The sequence below is a fragment of the Podarcis tiliguerta genome (genome assembly GCF_965153285.1).
Source record: "Podarcis tiliguerta genome assembly, chromosome: 16".
Classification (NCBI taxonomy): Eukaryota; Metazoa; Chordata; class Lepidosauria; order Squamata; family Lacertidae; genus Podarcis; species Podarcis tiliguerta.
In genome coordinates, this window is record NC_139549.1 from 40,574,164 (window position 1) to 40,593,587 (window position 19,424).

General features: G+C 46.3%; 2 protein-coding genes and 1 long non-coding RNA gene across 50 annotated transcripts in view; 1 reads left to right on the plus strand and 2 right to left on the minus strand.

Annotated features, from left to right (window-relative positions):
• Window positions 1-7,546, minus strand: part of NCOR2 (nuclear receptor corepressor 2) — a 348,844-nt gene extending 341,298 nt beyond the window's left edge. For 43 of the 48 annotated variants that reach the window (XM_083418926.1, XM_083418964.1, XM_083418929.1 and 40 more), the window contains exon 1: window positions 6,875-7,546. The gene's annotated coding sequence lies outside the window, so the exon portion shown is untranslated. Of the gene's footprint in view, window positions 1-6,099; window positions 6,551-6,874 lie in introns of those variants that run through there. The other 5 variants (XM_083418923.1, XM_083418931.1, XM_083418949.1 and 2 more) reach the window with 3 other exon arrangements.
• Window positions 1-19,424, minus strand: part of LOC310667244 (uncharacterized protein) — a 559,738-nt gene that overhangs the window by 468,230 nt on the left and 72,084 nt on the right. The window lies entirely within an intron of this gene.
• The window catches only part of LOC310667265, a 218,418-nt gene that overhangs the window by 36,781 nt on the left and 162,213 nt on the right, over window positions 1-19,424 (plus strand). The window lies entirely within an intron of this gene.

Below are 19,424 nucleotides of genomic sequence, written 5' to 3' on the forward strand. Positions count from 1 at the left end.
AAGAGGGGAGAGAAGCCGTGTGCAAGTCTGATGGGCAGGATTTTTAAATTAGTTTTAGTGATTAAACTATCCTTCAACTGAATTTCCAGGATGCTTTGAAAGATTTAGAGGGATAGGTGCATTGCTCTGTTGTAGCAAAGGCAATGAAGAGTCTTGTGGCACCTTAAAAATAGGAGCAAATCTGTTATGGAACAAGTCCATCCATTAAAGCTGATGCCATAATAGATCTGTTAAGTCCTTAAGATGTCATAAGACTCCTTAAGCACATTTAAAATCACACATTAAAAATATTCAAATATGCTGTTGTGCATGTTGTTGTATTTTGCCTGGTACCATTTAGTTTCTTTGTTTGCATTTTCTAAAGTAAGAAATAAACTGTATGTATTACCACCAGTGCTTTTCTTCTAGAAAAAGGGTGCTGGCATGCGTACCCTCTACCCCCAGAAAAAAGCACCAATTACTACCACCATCTCTGAAGGAGTCATACATACTGTGTGGTAAACTGCATTTCCTGCCTCCAAACTAGACCATCATCTGCAGAAGGGAGCTATCATCACTGACCCACCTCCTTGGAGAATAACAAAGCTGGCTGTCCTTCGCGAGGTGCCTCTCACATCCACCAAGAAGACATTTTTGCTCCAAGGCTCCTTGAAATACAGGACTGTGCTCTGGTCCCATTTCAAAACATTCCAGTAACAGAGGCAGCATGCTTCTGAAGACCAACTGCCCCAGGGTCTCCAATGGGGAGTGAACTGTTGTACTTGGGACCTGTTTGTGGACTTCCCACGGGCATCTGGTTGGCCACTGTGAGAAGAGAATGCTGGACTAGACAGGGCTTAGGCCTGATCCAGCATGGCTCTTCTTACAGTATTAAAAGATGCTACTTGAAAGAGCCTATCACTAACCTACTGGCCATCGTAAGCAAAATAAAGAACCTTCCATGCCCTTCCAGCTGAGTGAAAACAATAGGAGGGCTCAGACAAGAGAAGAATACTTGGCAGACTGAAGAGACCTCTAGAAGTCTCGGTTCAAACAGAAGCTGACAGGTGCAAGGAATTTACAGACAAGCCAAAATTGGAGGGGGGGAGGGGACGTGTTCACCATCCAATTATTCACACTAGTACAGAAATATTAAACTAAGCTTAAGCATGTTCAGCATCGGGGGGAGAGAGCATGTGGCAGCACAAATCTTTACTTTCAACTTTATTTTCTAATAGCCTTCATTTTCACAGCCATAAAGCAAATTGGAAGTTCTCTAAAGTCCTGTTCAAATTGGCAGTGCTGTTCTCCCTTCACATTAGTCAATGTTTGCTCGGGAGCTCTTAAGGGGCATAGCCCTCCCCTCTAAGTTAAAGAATTATCATTCACTCTGCTGCTTGGCAGGTTCATAGCCCTGGTGTTCACCACAACCTGCTTCCTGTCTCCCCTGCATTAAAATCACCTCCCCCACCCCTTTCCTCTGGCCCTCAGCCCCCAGCATTTGCTGACAGTTATTTCAGGACTGTATTGTTAAGGGGCCATGCAAGAGAAAAAGACAGAACATTCACCATGCAGCATGCTACTTTATGGTGAACAATAGGCATTTCCTCAAGGGTTGCTAATAGCTCACTGGGCTAGTAATTAACTAAAAATAAATTCCTGAAGAAATCTGAAGCCACACCTCCAAGAAGTGTGGGGACCAACAGAACAATGCATCCCATGATGACACAAAAAGAGAAAAAGTTTGAATTTTGGAACAGCCAGGGAAAAGGTAACCAAAAATCCATGAGCAATTCTGGAGGGGAGGAAAGGGAGTGTAAGGCCTTAGGGAATGAGGACCAACACCACCTTGGATCCAGTACTATCTGCCTCTATTCCCAACCTGCTTCCCACTTAACTCAACCTGCTGTAACATCTATTCATAGATCCTAGACAAAAAACTCAGCTATAATATATGTGCTGATCATTACTGACACAACTGGATGTAGTTGAGGTTGTTGGGGAACTGAAACTTGTTGCATGTTTGTTCCTATGTTCAAACTTACTTTTTTTGAATAAAGAAAGTATATACGGACTGTAAGAGCATACAGTGGTACCTCTGGTGGCGAACGGGATCCGGAGGTCCGTTCGCAACCTGAAAAGAACGCAACCCGTGTCTGCACACGTGCAGGTCACAATTCGCCACTTCTGTGCATGACGTCATTTTGCATGTCTGCACATGCACAAGCAGCAAAACCCAGAAGTAACCCTTTTGGGTACTTCGGGTCGCCGCGGGACGCAACCTGAAAAAACGTATCGTGAACCAAACATAACATGAGGTATGACTGTATTGTCTGGAAACCATATATATAAGTTGCACATACATACATACAGAGTTAACTAAGAATCCGCTTAGATGCAGTGGTGGATTCATAAATTACACCTGAATCAGCAATAAATTTCAGATGTCCAGACACCAACTTCCTGCTTTTACATACTGAAGCCATATAATTAATAAGTACATATAGACACAGTCTCTTCCCAGCACTTTGGCAACCTGTTAGCAAGCTCCATGCCAAAACAAGAGCAGGAGTCAGAGTAGAGTTCAAACCCATAAAAGCAGATTAGGAATTGCAAAACATGACATGTGTTTATTTTATGTTCGCAAAATAACAGAACAGAAAAGTCACCAGCACTAAGCAGGCTTCTACAGAATTTCACATCTGGCTCCAAGAGGCGCCACTCAAGGAAGGACAGACCAAACAGTGCCTTTGCAGCAGGTAACACACCTCACAGAGGTTAATTACCTGAACTTGTAGAAAAAGTTCAGTCATTTGCATGCTGTCCTGAAACAACCTGTGCCCCAACTGTACTTTAGGAGGCCCACAGTCTCCCTTTGAGCCAGGCACGCATCACAAGTGAGCTGTGGTTTCAAACTGGGTTTCCAAGGAACCTGGGGTGAAGAGGAACAGCTAATGGTGGAAGGGTTTTTCTGTGGATGACAATTCGCCCACACCACCTGGTTGGGCTGCTCCCAAGATGTGCACAGGGAGTGCACAGGACAATGCAAAGTCCAAACAGGCCTCACCAGCGCTCCACATGAAGTGAGCATTCTCTCCCAAACATTCTCCAGAATTTACCAGAATTTTCCACAGCAGTTCATCAGCAAAAGAAGTCAGCTTATATTGAGAAGACAATTGGTCCAGACCTCAGAGTTACAGAATAGAATCACAGAATCACAGAAGTGTAGGGTTGGAAGTGATCCCCGGGGTCATCTAGTCCAACCCCCTACAATGTGGGAACCACAGCTAAAGAATGCCTGGCAGATGGCCATCCAGCCTCTGTCTAAAACCTCCAAGGAAGGAGAGTCCACCACCTTCCAAGGATCTACAGTCATACCTGGGTTTTCGAACGGCTTCGTTTTCGAATGTTTTGGCTCCCGAAGACTGCATAGTGAGTGTTCCGGTTTGCAAATGTTCTTTTGGAAGCCAAACATCCGACAGGGCTTCCTGCAGCCAATCGGAAGCCATGCTTTGGTTTCCAAATGTTTTGGAAGTCAAACGGACTTCCAGAACGGATTCTGTTCGACTTCCAAGGTACGACTGTACTTCTTTCTTTCTTTCTTTCTTTCTTTCTAGAACCCCGATTTCCACCAGTTGTAGTCGGGTGTAAAGTAGTCAGTGTTAGAAACTATCTAATCTAACCGCCAAATGCACCTTAAGCCTAGGCCACAGTCACCACAATGGAATGCCTAGACGCCATTCCATACCCCAATGAGATTTAGTTATTTATTTATTTGTTATTTCCATTTCTATACCGCTTTATATTTTATACAACAAATCTCAAAGCAGTTTACAGCACATTAAAACATCAAATAAACCAATTCAGAATAAAATTAATTCAAGCTTCAAGGAAAATATTTCAGATTCTTCTCTAAGTGACATTTTGCTTTCCCCAGTTGCCAACCTGGCGTCCAGAGATCTTCATGTGGTTGCAAATGGACCCTCGTCAGTTGCGAAATGCGCCTGGTGCATGGCTAGTTTTGAACACTGAAAGTAGTAGATCAAAGCGGAGAGGTATACACTAAAAATTAAGAAACGGAGCACTCAGTCAAGGAGTTAGTAATCAGTACCAGAACCAAGCTAGCATGTATTTTCCCAAACAAAAATCCAATCCTGCCTTCCCCCTAAGCATTATTTTTCTAGAGCCTAACTGTTGATATGTTGGGGATGATTTGTTGCTGCTGCTGCTGCTCAGTTGGGAATCAGAGGCTCTTGCAGATACTCTACAAATCACCTAGAAATCCTTACCTTCTGCCTAGCCCTTCTCTAAACCCCCCACAGAGCTACAATTCCCCAAATTCCCTGATCAGAGGGGCTGAATATTAAACAACTCTGAGAATTGTAACTTTGGACAGGGATTCCTTACCACGCTCAGCACACCTAACAAACTACAGTTCCCAAAATTCTTTGGATGCTGTTTAAAGTGGTATGATATTGTTTACAATGTATAGTGCAGATGGGGCCAAGGAGGAGACTGCAAGTATGTTTTTCCACCCTGACAAAACTTGCTAAGGTACATACAGGGAAAAGAAAAGGCAGCAACCAATCACAATAAAGAGTTGTGTGGCTAAGGTAAGAGCCTATAAAGCTCCTTGGGGAAGTAGGAATAATATAGGGTCAAACAGCAGAATTCCTGCCCCACACAACTCAAGGCTGCCTGCAGCTTTCATAAATGACTGTACGAATTTCCTCTAGAAGAGAATGTTGCAGACAAAATACTGTTGGAAGCCTTCATTAACCCTGGGACAAGACACGGTATCTAGACTATTCAGGATCATGGGATAGGAAAAGCTTGCCAACCCAGTAAAGATGAAGGTGCATTTGTTGTTTGGTTCACATATGCAGGAAATAAAAAAAGGCACACCGGGTGTCAAGCCTGAAGAAGTCCCCTCCAAGCAGCAGGTTCAGCTAGGGATATGGGGCAGCTGCCTCCAAGATGGGAGTCTTGGACTGAGTCTCCTGCCAACTGTACTTTGTGGGGGCCACACAGATGCTCAGAAATCCAACTTCACTTTCTCAACCAATATTTATATATCAACCACCGAAGTCAACACAGAAGCATGTTCGATGTCTTACCAAAACAGGAACCAAAGCTGTGTTTCACCACAAACGCATTGTTTTCCCACAGGGTGCACACGCAAACTAATGAAGGAAGAGGAGTTTACTCAGAGAAGCTTTCTGACTGCCAGAGAGACAGGACAGGGCCTCCTCCAAAGGACCAAGGTTGCCCAAATGCCAGCTGAAACCTTGGAGAGCCCTTCCCCATTAACTCCAGGAACCCAAATCTCTGGCTTTGCTGTCACAAGTTTGCCATGTGGCCATGGCCTGGAAAAATAAGCAGCCCAGTGGCTCACTGCCACCAAACCCTCATCAAGGAAACTGGAGACATAAACAAACAAAATGCCAGCAAAAAGGAACCACCATTTGGGTGACCAGAGGAGGAAAGAAAGGGGTAAGAGTAGAAGGCTGTGCCAGTGCCCGGCCCCACCTGAAGAGTTTCCTTTGCAAAAGTTGTTGAGGGAAAAGAAGATAAGTCTCAGGCGTGTTTTGATCACAAAGGACTGTGATTTCAGCCACATAACTGCCTGCATTTTCTACTCTTGAATAACCAAAAGCACGCACGAATTGGCACCTATTTGCTCCGGATTCTGAAATTCTAGTATGTGTTTACAATTCCAGATGGGGAACCACTTTCTTTCCCTGAGTTCAGGAGCGCAAAGGACACCATTTGTCACTTTCCTCCCTCATGATGGCCTACGCCAGATTGAGAAACTGAGACAGCACAAGTTCAGTTAAATGCATTTCTGGTACATTCTCTCTCTTTCTCCAGGCAGGCCCACAACCCCATTATCTACATGTTTACGCAACAGTAAGCCAGACCAAGATCAACCGGTCTTACTCTCAAGTAAGCCTGCACAAGATCGCTGCCTCTCTTGGAAACAAGCTCCAAAGACTTGGTTGCAACTTTTAGTCTCAAGTTAAGGGATCAAAACCCTGGCCTTTGGCTCCAAAGCCGGCACCGACGTAAACCAGCGCAGCTTCGGAGTCACTGCCAAGCTGCAATCCCACCCACGCTTACCTGGGTGTAAACTCTTTCTTCCGAGTGCGCCGTCGAATCCTAAGCAAAGACTCAAGTCCCACGGATTTCAGCCAAGTGAGAACTGCGCCGGGCTGGAGCCTTGCTCGCAAGTAAACTTTGCTGGAATCTATCAGAACTTAAGTCGAAGAGGGCAGGATCGAGGCGCTAGAAGACTTCCCCAGAGTTTGAGGGCTGGAAAACTATCTCAGCACGTCCAAGACACGCGCAAAATTAAACATAAATTAAAATTACTCGGCGGGCAGGCGGGGGAGGGGGCGCCGTCCAACCTGAAGGGAATTCCCAGGTCTCCCCCCCCCCCCCCGCGCACACCCAGCACTTCCAGGGAATTTTCTAGTAGATCCACAAGGAAAGGAGAAATTGAGGCGGAGAAGACCACGACGGAACAAGGGGGTGTTTTGTTGTGTTTTGGATTCTGGGATTTGCTTCGCCTTCTCCCCCCCCCCCCGTTACTCCTCCTACACGCAGGAACTCGTGCAATATCTCCCCCCCCCCGCCCGATTTTCAAAAATGCATTGCTTTGATATCGTCATCTCCGTTGCACATCCAAATACATTTTTTAAATAATAATAATAGGCAAGACTCCCGACATCTCTGAGGAAACGATCGAGACTGGGGGCGGGGAGCGAATCGGCGTTGATCTCTCCGAATTTGTCTGCCCTCTTAGCCCTGCAAGAGACTGACTGGGGGGGTGGGGTGGGGGCGATATTTGGGAAAGGGGACCAGGAGGCGCCCCTTCAATCTTTCTCCGCCTTACCTTCTTGCAAAACCAGCTGCTTTTCCCTCCATCGCTGCTTTTTAACTGTTAATCCCTTTTGTGTGTGTGTGTTGTTTTCAAATTCCTCTCTCGCTCCAGTTTCAGAAAGATCAGCGAAGTAGAAAGCTTGAAAAGGGGGGGGGGGTCCTCCGAGGTTGCAATACAAAAAATGTTTAAGATAATATTTTGAAAAACAGCGACGAAGAAAGCAAATCCGATAAACAGCGATTAAAATATATTCCTTAAATCAATCCCGGGAGGAAGAGCAAAAGGCGCCTCTGGTTCTCCTCCTTCCCCATCTGCCTGGCGTGTTTTGTAAATCCAAAAGCGGAGCGAGCGAGTCCGGGTGCCTCTTGCTCCGAGTGCCCGGAAATCTCTCCTCTTTTTCTAAGATGTCTGAACCTACAAGCGGCGGCGGCAGCAGGAAGAGGAACAGCAGCAGCAGCGGCGGCGGCGGCAGGAGCAACTCCTCCAGATCCTCTTTCTGGAGCCTTTGCAAAGCACCAAGTTTGAGATCCTCATTCTTTCTGAGATCCGGGGAGGGGTGGGGAGCAGGAAAGATTGATAGCTGCGCTCCGCAGCAGCAGCAGCAGCAGGCAGCTCACGCCAAAAAAACGCAGCTCAGCTTTTGCTTGCAACAGCAACAGCCTCGCTCCGCCGTCACCCCGGCTCCTCTCTTAAAGGGGCAGGTGCCGCTTCAGGAGCACTGCGACTTGGTGTGCATGTGTGCATGTCTGTTGGTGTGTGAGACGCGCGCAAAGTGTCACTGAGCTTCGATTTGATTGCTAAGCAGTCGTGAAGGAAGCAGGAGGCGGGGAGGATGCAAAGCCACCCGGCATACAAAACCCTGCGAACTTTGTCACTCTGCAAAAATAAAAAAGTAGCCCGGGGCGGAGAGAGAGGGTGCCTTGTTTTTCTTTTCAGCCAGGACTCGGGCCCAGAACTGGCTTGACTGCCAAGCGCTGCCCTACATGAATTAGAAGAAAGGTACATATTTCCTCTGAACATGCGCTAAGTGCATTTTCCTCTTCACTCATTTTTCTCCATCCCCCCGCCCCGAAAACGGAGCGAAGCTGCGGATGTGAGGGTTTAAATGTCACTACTGAAGAGAGTTATTTTCAGGCAGTATTAGTATTCTTATTCTTATTAGGTTTATACCATAATTGTTTTTTTATTGTTGTAAACCACTCTGGGACCTTATGATAAAGCGTGGGTAGGAAACGAAAGGAAGGAAGATTAACATTATGTCCATCTCCCACCTTCTCTTCCAAAGAGCTGAGGTGAGGTACAGGGTCCCTGCCTTCATTTTATTCTTACAAGAGCCCTGGTTGGGCGGAGAGATCATGACTCAGTGGCGTAGCGTGGGGGGTGCAGGGGGGGCCGGCCGCACCGGGCGCAACATCTGGGGGTTAGGGTTAAGGGGCGCAAATCCACGGGTTAGGGGGCGCAAATCCATGGGTTAGGGGGCGCAAATCCACGGGTTAGGGGGCGCTAATTACTTGGCTTGCCCCGGGTGCTGACAACCCACGCTACGCCACTGTCATGACTAGCTCATTGTTCACCCAGGAAGCTTTGTACAGAAATTGAACCGACAGCTAGTCCAGCCAGACGTGGGCAAAGCAGTGCTCAGGGACGATGGAGCCTTAAGGAGAGCTGTGCTGGGTCTGGCCAAGAGGCCATCATTCTAAGCCAGCATCCTGTTCTCATGGTGGCCAGCAAATGCCTCTGGGATGGCCAGACGCGCACTCTGAGCACAACAGCACTCTCCCCACTTCTACCATGGGACGTTGGCCTCAGGTTGCACAGCTTTGCCTTAATCACACTGACTTTCTGAGGCACAGGACAGAGCCACACAGAACCTGCAGGAGAAGTGATGGGAACATATCACCTCTGAGCATGTGGAGAATACGTTTCCACACATAGCCATGTGCACACATCACTATATACCTTCAGACTTGTTTGGGGTTAGGAATAAGAGTCTACATGTGTTAGGCGGCAGTTAGGCAACCCCCACGGCAGGTTGCCAGGAACAGAGAAGACCAGGAAAAGTCCTTACCATCTGCTTTTTATTCAATATTTACAGAGAGAGGCTTGGGAATGCAGCCTCTTGGAATAATGGCCTTGTCCCGAGTAAATCTCCCCTACCCTTCTCTTCCTCATTTGTCAACAGCACCACACTCCTTACGGTTGCCGCTTAGGGCCATCTGTCTCCGAGCTCTTTGCTCTCCTACTTTTAAGGCTCGCTGGGTTCTGAGAGATGGTGGATCTGGAATGCTTTCTAGTGATAACGTGTCAGCCAGCTGCTCCGGCTCTGCCTCCTCTCCCATTATTTCCCAACTTTTCCTCCCATCTTCCTCTGAGATGTGACCTCCCTCAAACCCCTGTTGTAATTCTGAACTATCTTCTACTTCTCTGGAAGGGTCAGGCTGGGGAGGTGGTCTCCACCATTCCTCCTCTGCCCATTCCCTGACAATATGCCAGGGATTGTGAATTCCAGGATGTGCGCACTCAAAATTACTTAATGTTCCTTTGCCCCAAGGGTAAAGGCACGCGCGCACACATGCACACACACCTTTCTTCATCAGCATCCACACCCTCAGCTAGTAGGTGGGCAGCTGAACAAACAAGGGCAATGAGGAACAGCAGTGGCAGTCTGGAGTTAGTGGTGGACCCTTCTGAGAACGTAGGGCCTTAGTAGCAGAGCTGGAGTTAAAGGTGGGCTTGGTTGGTCTCCAGCCAAGGCTCACGTTCTAGAGGAGGGGTCTCTGCCAACTCCTGCAGCCTCCTGGCCTGGCTTCTGCTTGCTTGATGTGTCTGGCCACTTGCGCTCCCTGAGAGACCAAGCAGAAAGAGCTGTAGCCTCCATAAACCTTGTCAATCCTCCCCACCATCTTCCCAGGAGGTGGCATGGATTGCAGTATGGATTAGGCCAGAGGGAAAGGCAAGTCAGTAGCAACACTCGCAAGGAGGACGTGGGTGCGTCCAGGGCAGAGGCCCCGCTGAGGGAATCGTGCACAAGGAACACACACACCTCGAAATCCAGGAATCACCCCTGCTTAGCACCTGCTGAAAGATGCCCACCCCTATCCATAGCTAGCAAGAGCAGAATACATTACGCAGCACTGTCGAGTTTACAATGTAGACAATGCAGAATACATTATGCAAAAGTGAAATTTGCAGGAATGGCACTGGCCACAGAAGGTGGACTTTCACATTGGAGAAGTTTGGCTGAAGTTGATGCGGAAATATTTTAAAGCACAGAATACATCCAAGCCCTAGCGCTGATGAATGCCTCCATCTGTACCAGGCATAGCTCTTGAGGAACACTTCGGCATTTCTATTAACAGCAGTGCTGTGAACAAAGCTCCCCCCAAAAATCCCACTTATTTGGGGGACAGTTTGCATCCAGGCAGGTATCTTAAAGCTGAGTCATACTAAAAGGCTCTTAGGTTATGACTAAAAGTTTTCAACCTCTCTAGCTTCAGAAATATCTGCCCTGAATCATCTGCCGAAGAAGTCTTGCATGTCTTCCATGGAATCATTGGAGGTTTTCAAGCAGAGGTTGGATGTGTCATGGTTTTGCTCCATAATGATCCAGAGCAAACCTCAGCCCATAGTTTAGCAGAGTAAACACAGTGCAGGGTTCCAAAAAAGTTTCAGAGAAAATCTGCTTCATCCAATATTATTTACTGAAGGTAAAAGAGCATAACAGTTCACAAATCCAGCTCTACAGGATTGGCATAGTCCTTACAAATCCAGCTCCAGCAAAACCTTAGCACTTAAACATACTACGTACAGATCACCACACAGGAACAAAAGACAGAACCAAGAAGATAAGAGAGAGAGAGAAAGCCAGGCTCCTTCTGGCCTGTTCTTATAGTTTGCATCACCTTGAGAGAAAGTTCCAGAACCTTCTTGAATCAATAGAATAGAAAGTATTTCTACACTTTAAAGCAAAAATGTACCTAAAAATGCAAGCCATGACAGGATGGCCACCTATCATTCATCCTTTAGTTGGGATTCCTGCATTGCAGGGGGTTGGACTAGATGACCCTCAGGGTTCCTTCCAACTCTACAATACTTTGATTCTATGAATCCTAGGTGTTGCAAAGCATTCTGGGATGTGTTCTGGGGCTCAGTTTCTGCAGCTCATTGGCGAGATCTGTTGGATCTCACTGAACTGAGACCTAGGACATAGCTGACTGTTTTTATCTATATGAAGATCTTTCCTTTCTGCCTCACAAAGTGCACATGACAGCATTTCAGGCATATTAAGGGCCATATCAAATTCAACCCTGATTGCAGAAACATATCCCAAGCTATACATTTCAGCCTGGTGCACTACAACTGTGACTGTGCCAACTCATTGTCCCCCTCCCATTTTGGATGCATGATTTTCAGCATCTTTTATAGTCCTAATGGTATCCGACTTCAACAGTATGATTGAACAAAGAATATATTTTCACAAAACATGTTATGTAGTGGCAGAAAGCTCTTCCTCACATCAAATGATTTTTCAGATATTACATTGAAAAGTGGTGGGTAAAAGCAAACCAACTCATCCAGTTGGAATCCAGGTGAGCTTCATGCAAGTAAATCAGAAGGATGCTCTGTAAACAGGAGGAGCTCTGAACTTATTTCCAAGCTGCTTGCCTATTGACAAGGGGTTTAAGGGGAAGCTGGGCATCTTTCTGCCAGGGAGGCTGTAGCAAAATCCTGCAGTGAAGCCCTGCATCCAGCAAGGGGTTGGACTAGATGACCTGCCAGGCCTCTGTGGTTCTCTTGTCTGTACTGAACATACTGCCAGTCACTTTCATCGGGTGACCTGGTGTTCCCGCATTATGAAAGAGGGAGGGAGGGAAAATGTCTCTCTCCCCACCGCACCCTGCTCATAAATTTTATAAACCATGATCCTGCACTTCTTAGATGGCTACCAATTACATCTCCCTACAGAGGCACTGCTTGGAGGACAGATAGTGCAGCAAATGTACACAAAATAAAAACGAAATCCTCATTTCCGGAGCCAAGATGTTCTTTGGCACACCTGGTCTGCAGCTGCCCTTTCCTGCAGAGCGGAGGCTGTGCGGGTCAGAGGGCAGCTGCATATTTCTCCAGAGGCCTCTGATCAGAGGAGCGAGCCAGAAAGCACTCTGCACATTCCTTAGATGCTTGCTCCCCCCCTTTCCTCCCACATCTGCCAGGAGGCTTTGTGTGGGCTCTTTGTCTCTCCAGCCGCACTCGCATGCCAATGCCTTGCACTTTGGTTGGCACCAGCCAAGGTTATCCTTGCTGGTGTTTGCCGGCGCTGAGTTTGCATTCCCATGCTGACTTTGCATGATATGCAGTTTGCATCGTTGGAGCGCTGTCTATTTAGCAAGGACCAAGAGCCAAGTCACAAATTATGAAATTGCTAGGTGTTCTGTCCATGCCGATAGCGTACCTCAGCCATGCCTAACTTGGAGCCCTTCAGATGTTTTGGACTACACTTCTCATCATCCCTGTCCCTTTGCCATGCTGGCTGGGGCTGGCAGAGGGCAAAACATATGGAGGGCAGTAGGTTGGGAAAGGCTGGGGTTGCAATGTGCCCCCCCCCCCGGTAGGGATCACGTGGTAGTGGAAATCTTTTGATCAGTGCTGTGGGCCCCTCACATTAATTTCCCCACAATGCTCCAGATGAAGCATCCCACAACAGGAGCCAAAATTTTAATTTGCTACAATGCTCCACATGTCACGCACATAGTGGATAAATTCAGTTGGTGATTTCGTTGTACTGGGCAGCAGGAAAAACATTTAAAGGGAAGCCCACAGCATGTTTTCAATGCTAGTGAGATTTTTCTTACCATCCATCTTCAAATGTTCTAGGATGCGGGTGCGGAAGTTATGGGCCTCTACGTGTCACTGTGGAAGAAAGGGCAGGAGCTCAGAGACAGAAGATCTCAAGAATGAACAAGCAAATATCAACAATTTTTGCTCCTATTTCCATTTTTGTTAGAATTCCCAAACATCAATACTTTTCACACTCACACGAATGTCCTAAAGTGATTTACAGCATAAAAGACACTAAAACCACATATAAAACTATCATAAAACACAATGCCCCAAAATGCTATTTCAATCATATTCATAGAAAGGAACCCACACTAGTACAAGATGAGCACTAAAACAAACAAAAAAGGATAAATTGACCTCCCTGCCAATTTAGATACAGTGACTGAACTGGAGGCCCCTCGACTGACTTCAGGCCCAGTGTTGGACCATTTCGATCGGATACTCCCTGCTGATATGGATAGATTCCTCCAAGTTGGTGGGCCCACCACCTGCCTCCTTGATCCGTGCCCGTCTTGGCCGATTAGGGAGTGTCCAGATGTTGCGCGGACCCCCCTGGTTGAAATTATCAATTTGTCCCTTGACACGGGGACATTCCCAGGGGAACTGAAGGAAGCAGTGGTGTGTCCACTCTTAAAACTTCATTAGATCCCTTAGACCTATCCAATTACCGCCCAGTTTCAAATCTTCCATACCTGGGTAAGGTAATTGAGAGAGCAGTTGCTGAACAGCTTGGTAGGTTTCTGGAGGAAACATCGGCATTAGATCCATTTCAGTCCGGTTTCCGTCCTGGTTTTGGGACAGAGACGGCTCTGGTTGCCCTAACAGATGATCTCCGTAGACAACTGGATCGAGGCAGGTCAGGACTGCTGATCCTTTTAGATTTGTCAGCAGCCTTTGACATGGTCGATCATGATCTTCTGGACCACCGCCTCGCAGACGTGGGGATACAGGGCATAGCCCGTAACTGGTTGTGCTCTTTTATCTCTGGTCGGGGACAGAGGGTGGCACTAGGGAGGGAAATGTCGTCGCGCCACTCCTTGGTGTGTGGAGTGCCACAGAGCGCAATTCTCTCCCCGATGCTTTTTAACATCTTTATGCGCCCCCTTGCCCAGATTATCTGGAGCTTTGGGCTGGGGGCTGTCACCAATATGCTGATGACACTCAGCTCTATCTGCTGATGGATGGCCACACCGACTTGGCCCCGAACACACTGACCAGATGCTTGGAAGCTGTGGCTGGATGGTTTCGTGGGAGCCGATTGACACTAAATCCTTCGAAGACAGAGGTCCTATGGCTGGGTCGGGATGGCATGGGGATGAGGGACCAACTCCCTTCTCTTGCGTGGGCCCAATTAGTGCTATTGTCTTCCGTTAAGAGTTTGGGTGTAATCCTTGACGCCTCCCTTTCCATGGAGGTGCAAGTTACAGCAACAGCCAAGGCGACATTTTTCCACCTTTGCCGCATCAAGCAGTTGTTCCATTACCTTTCCCGCCCCAACCTGGCCACAGTGATCCATGCGATGGTCATCTCCAGGCTTGACTACTGCAATTCGCTCTACGCAGGGCTGCCCTTGAAGCTGTCCCAGAAACTCCAGCGGGTGCAGAATGCTGCAGCGAGGCTCCTCACGGGGTCTCTGCCATGGGAGCATATTCACCCAGTGCTTTTCAAGCTGCACTGGCTCCCGGTGGAGTACAGGGTCAGATTTAAGGTGCTGCTTTTGACCTTTCAAGCCCTTCACGGCCTAGGACCCTCGTACCTACGGGACCGCCTCTCCCGGTCTGCCCCACGGAGAGCCTCAAGGTCCATAAATAGCAACACCCTAGTGGTCCCAGGCCCTAAGGAAGTTAGATTGGCTTCAACCAGAGCCAGGGCCTTTTCAACTCTGGCTCCGGCCTGGTGGAACGCTCTGCCTCATGAGACCAGGGCCCTGCAGGATCTGATGTCTTTCCGCAGGGCCTGTAAGACAGAGTTGTTCCGCCTGGCCTTTGGCTTGGAGCCAATTTGATTCCCTCCCTCCCTCTCTTCTTTCTTTCTTTTTTCTTTTCCTTCTCCTCCTGTGATGAGGCTACATTTTAATATTTTAATGTTCCATTATTTTAATGTTGTATTTTATTTTTGTTTTTAAGTTGTAATCATTCATCTTGTTTTTATTATTGCTTGTAAGCCGCTCTGAGCCCGGCCTTGGCTGGGGAGGGCGGGGTATAAATAAAAAATTATCATTATTATTATTATTATTATTATTAAAGAAAAATAAAATATCAATATCCTTCACATTAATGGTCAAATGTCAGGGTAAACAGAAATATTTTAGCCTTGTACCCTTCCCTGCGGAGAGTATTCCAGTAATGGGGAGTCAACCCTGAAATGGCCCCGTTCTCGTGTTGCCCCCTTCCGCACACAGAGAAGGGTCTCTGAGGACAAACACAAGTTCATGTAGTGAGAATACCTCATTTCCTCGAGGTATTAGGGCCCTGATCTGCATAAGGCTTTATAAATCAAAACTAGCACTTTGAATTAAGCCAGGAAGTGCAGGGGCAGTGAGAGGAAGCAGTGGAGCAGAAGGGTGGTTTGTAGGATCATGTCTCCCCCATTACCACACTGTACTAAGCAAGGGAATGGTATTCTAACATTCTCCTGGGTGCCACATCTGCTCAAAAGGAGTGGAAACTTAGTTTTAAAAAAGCCAGATTCCTTAGGAATGACATCAGGCAACTTTCCCAGGTAACGTTAAGCCAACAGTTGGGCAAATTACTATTATTTGCATTTGTGGGCACATGTCATTCCTCTCTTTGCTTATAAATAAGTACCTGTTTTACAGAGTGCATAATTGGACACAAACTAATTAAAAACAAAACAAGGAGCAAAAGACCAAATATGCCTTGAAGCACTAATGATTAATGTGATACTGCCAAACGCGCTGGGCTAAGCCAAGTATTTTGAGAGGTGTGTGTAAACTCTGAGCTGCTCCTTCACGTTTCATATCCAAACAACCACCTACTATTGATCACCAAGATGTCAGTCTCAGTTCTTCCCTCATTCTAAAGACAGCTGTCCAGGTCACTGTTGCCAGATCAAAATCTCAAAAATTAAGAGTCACATCAAAACTAAAAATAAAATGACTAAAGGCACAGAGATGGCCATTATCTTCCAGCAGGATTTGAAAATGAAGGAACAATCCTTTTAATTACAACTATCAGGCCGTTAAAATCAATCAGTCCTGGGGTTTCCATGCTTTCTGCCTTACGGGAAACCTTTCAACATTGATTTGTTCGCAAAGAACCCCCACATATCACAAACCCCCATGGCCAGCTGTCTGTGTGTTTAGTTATGAAGGTGACCGTTTTCACATTGCTCCAGAAGGAGAAAGGCATCACCAGAGAAGAGGGCATAGATCTGCATAAAATGTGCATATGTTGATTTATAGAGAGAAAGGCACACATTTAGAAATCATTACTATAACATAACTTAAATAGAAACACAATTATGTCTCACCATAGTGGGAAAGACCAAGTGATTTGTGTGTCTGCTCAGTCTGCCATCCAGCTGCTAATCGCTTAGAAGTTTTGATGATTAAGCAATACATAAATCCTGCTAAATTAAAAATAAGTAAATAATTGCTAATGGCCACTTCTGTCCAGAGCTGGAGTGAGGCATAGGTCAGCAATAAAACCATAAATCACTCAATGTCATTGAAGTTAACTCTGTATTCAAATAAACCCAAACAGCTCAGTCCTAGTGGTCACAGCAAGGGTGCCAACTTTAATAAGATAAGGGGGGGGCAGATCACATGATGAGGTGCATGCACACCATTTGAATGGCAATGCCCATCAACTCTGGGGCGGGCAGCCCCCTCAAATACTTGAGGGGAGGGCAAAGGGATCTCAGCCCCTGGGAGTCACAGCAACCCTTCTCAGTAAGTCTTGCCCCAAAGAAGCAGTTGCGAGGACTGAGGGTCTCTGGCTTCCCACCGCTCCTCCCCTGGTTCCTTCCCCAGCATCTTGTCTCGTTGCTCTCCTCTTGATTTCTCTTCATTGAAGGGGGGGGGCAGGTCACAGCAGAAGGGGGAGACTCTCTGGATTATTCAGCAACCTGCCTCCACTCTGCCTCTTGACCCCTCTCTGCTTCCGCTCCTGATTGTGGACTGCTCTCTGTTACTGCCTCTTCCTGCTCATTAAACCCTGTTGCTCTTTCAACTTCGGACACCTCCTCCTCCCAGTCTTCTCCTCCTGACCATGCAGCCTCCTCCCACCACCAATCCCCTGGCTCTGAGGCTTTGTCCCCTGGAGGTCCCCTTGGGGGTTCCCCATTGATGCCTCCCACCACTCCTTTGCATCCAGCCAGTCCATGACAGCTTCATGTCCTCTGCTGCTCTCTCTTCTTTCAACCATGTTCAGACTAAACAGCCCATCAAATAGAGGACACTTTCAAATAGGGGTCCGTCCTCTGTAAAGTAGGACAAATGTTCACACTTCTAATGATATGCAGCTTTGTTTCATACTTTGGCATACTAAAGTACTTGGTCAGGCCATTTGCAAGAGGCTTGGTGTTCACACACCTCCTCCTCCCCATTTCTCTCCCTCCTTCCCTTTCGTGGCCCATTTTCTACACACACACACACACACACACACACACTTCTGAATGTGCACTAACCATAGTTTACTTCCCAAAGAGCACTGGAAACTGATTTGGGATGGAACATAGGAAACTGCCTTAAAACAATTTGTTCACCTATGTTAGGGATGGAGGAGTAATTCAGCTTTGTTTGCATTTTAATGAGAAACTTGCACTTGTCAAACCAATACACAAACAAAAACATATCTAGCCTTTGAAATTTGCTAGTCTCCCATTTTTGCAATGCAGTTCTGCAAATAACATACTGTGAAACAAATGCATGTATTCGAAGAATATGTGTATGAAAATGTACATGTCAGTGAAAATATATATAAAATGCATTATTGTAGGATAAATTACTTGCAAAAAATGTGTTTACTAGTTAAAACTATACATAAAATGTGTATTAGGAGAGATACTTAATAATTTTCATGATGATTTTTTTAAAATCACTGATTGCTGCATAAATGTAGAGAACTGAAATTAAGTTTGCAACCACTGGAAACTAAAAGAGCTGGAATAGATAGTTTAGTCCATTCCTGGTTGAGACCAGTATTGTTTATGCTCATTGGCAGTGACTCTGAAGGGTGTCAGACAACTGTCTCTCACATCACTGATTATCTGATCTTTTTAACTAGAGTTGCCTGGGATTGAACCTAAAGTGTTCCTCAGGGCAATACCAGACCTTCCAAGTGTCCCTATTTTCTAGTATACCTGAAGGAGTGTCTCCACCCCCATCGTTCAACCCGGACACTGAGGTTCAGGGCCCTCTGGCAGTTCCCTGAGAGAAGCGAAGTTACGGGGAACCAGGCAGAGGGCCTTCTCGGTAGTAGTGCTGGGGGGGGGTACCCGTGCCAGTTCATCCTAATGCGGGGATGAAGTCCCTGATGGAAGTGGAACCGACCGGCAGCGGACCGACCGGAAGTGGACTGGATGCTCATATGTTTGTCACGTAAAGAACTTACGTTGCTGCAGCAAACATAATTGGCATGATTGCCGCATTGGATATTGGAGTTTGCCATGAAGGTTATGGCCAAAGCAAGAATTGCTAGTCAATCCCAGCTTGTTTAAGAGTGCACCTGTATGATACATCTGCTCATTTAGGAACACACTTAATCCATCTCAGGTTATCATTTAAAACAAATGTGTAATGTGTGGAATGGCCTAAAGTACGAAGTGGTATTTAGTGGAAACCCACAGAGCTAAAGGGTCTGGAGTCACAGAAGACATTTCGCCTATTGGATGAGCCCAGTCCAGAGAATAAATAACCATCTCCTGACACATAAATAAATTGCTGCAGCTTTATTAAATCAATATTAATTCATAATCTTTAATGCACAATTACAGTTCTATCTCACATACAAAACTACCCTCTCTTCAAAACCTCCCATCTGTCAGATTTATAATTAGCTTATTACTGGCCATATATCTGCTAATAACTTTTCCCTGAGCCCTGTGAGGTGAATTAAGGAGAGCTAATAAAGCATGGCTGGTAATCCATTTACAAGTCTGTCTTACATTTTTGTCCAGGCTTCAAATTAAAAGATACATTTGAAGCAGAGAGGAGGAGAAGTATGGGATTTCCTTCACACACCTCAAAATTCCTTGGCCTTTCCAGATTTAATCCAATCTAGAAATCCGGGCCCAGCAGGGGCAGTTTACCTGGTTTTCTATGGTGGGTTAAGAAATATGGTAAACTCAGGAACTCAGGCATAAATGTAGGCTGCGAACGCCTTCAAAGGATATTTATAGCACAATTTCCCCCCTCAAATAATTCTGGGCACTCTAGTTTGTAAAGGGTCGCTGAGAATCGTAACCCTATAAGCGGCTACCACCTTTTCATAATCCTTTATGGGCAATAATGTGCTTCAAATGTGTTTTAAAAGCATAGTGTGTATGGAGCCACAATTTGGTTCTCTCTGTGTCTTCCCCCTTTTAAGTACAAATGGCTAGCATAAGGTATGTGTAGGCAGTGGGCAGGTGGGCTGGTAAAATTTAATAACTTTTCAGATGTGTTCACAAGGCTGCCAGCATGCACAAAAATACGAGATATGTTAATTTCTTAATAACTGCAAACAAGAAATATGGTCACATCTCAGCAGTGCATAGT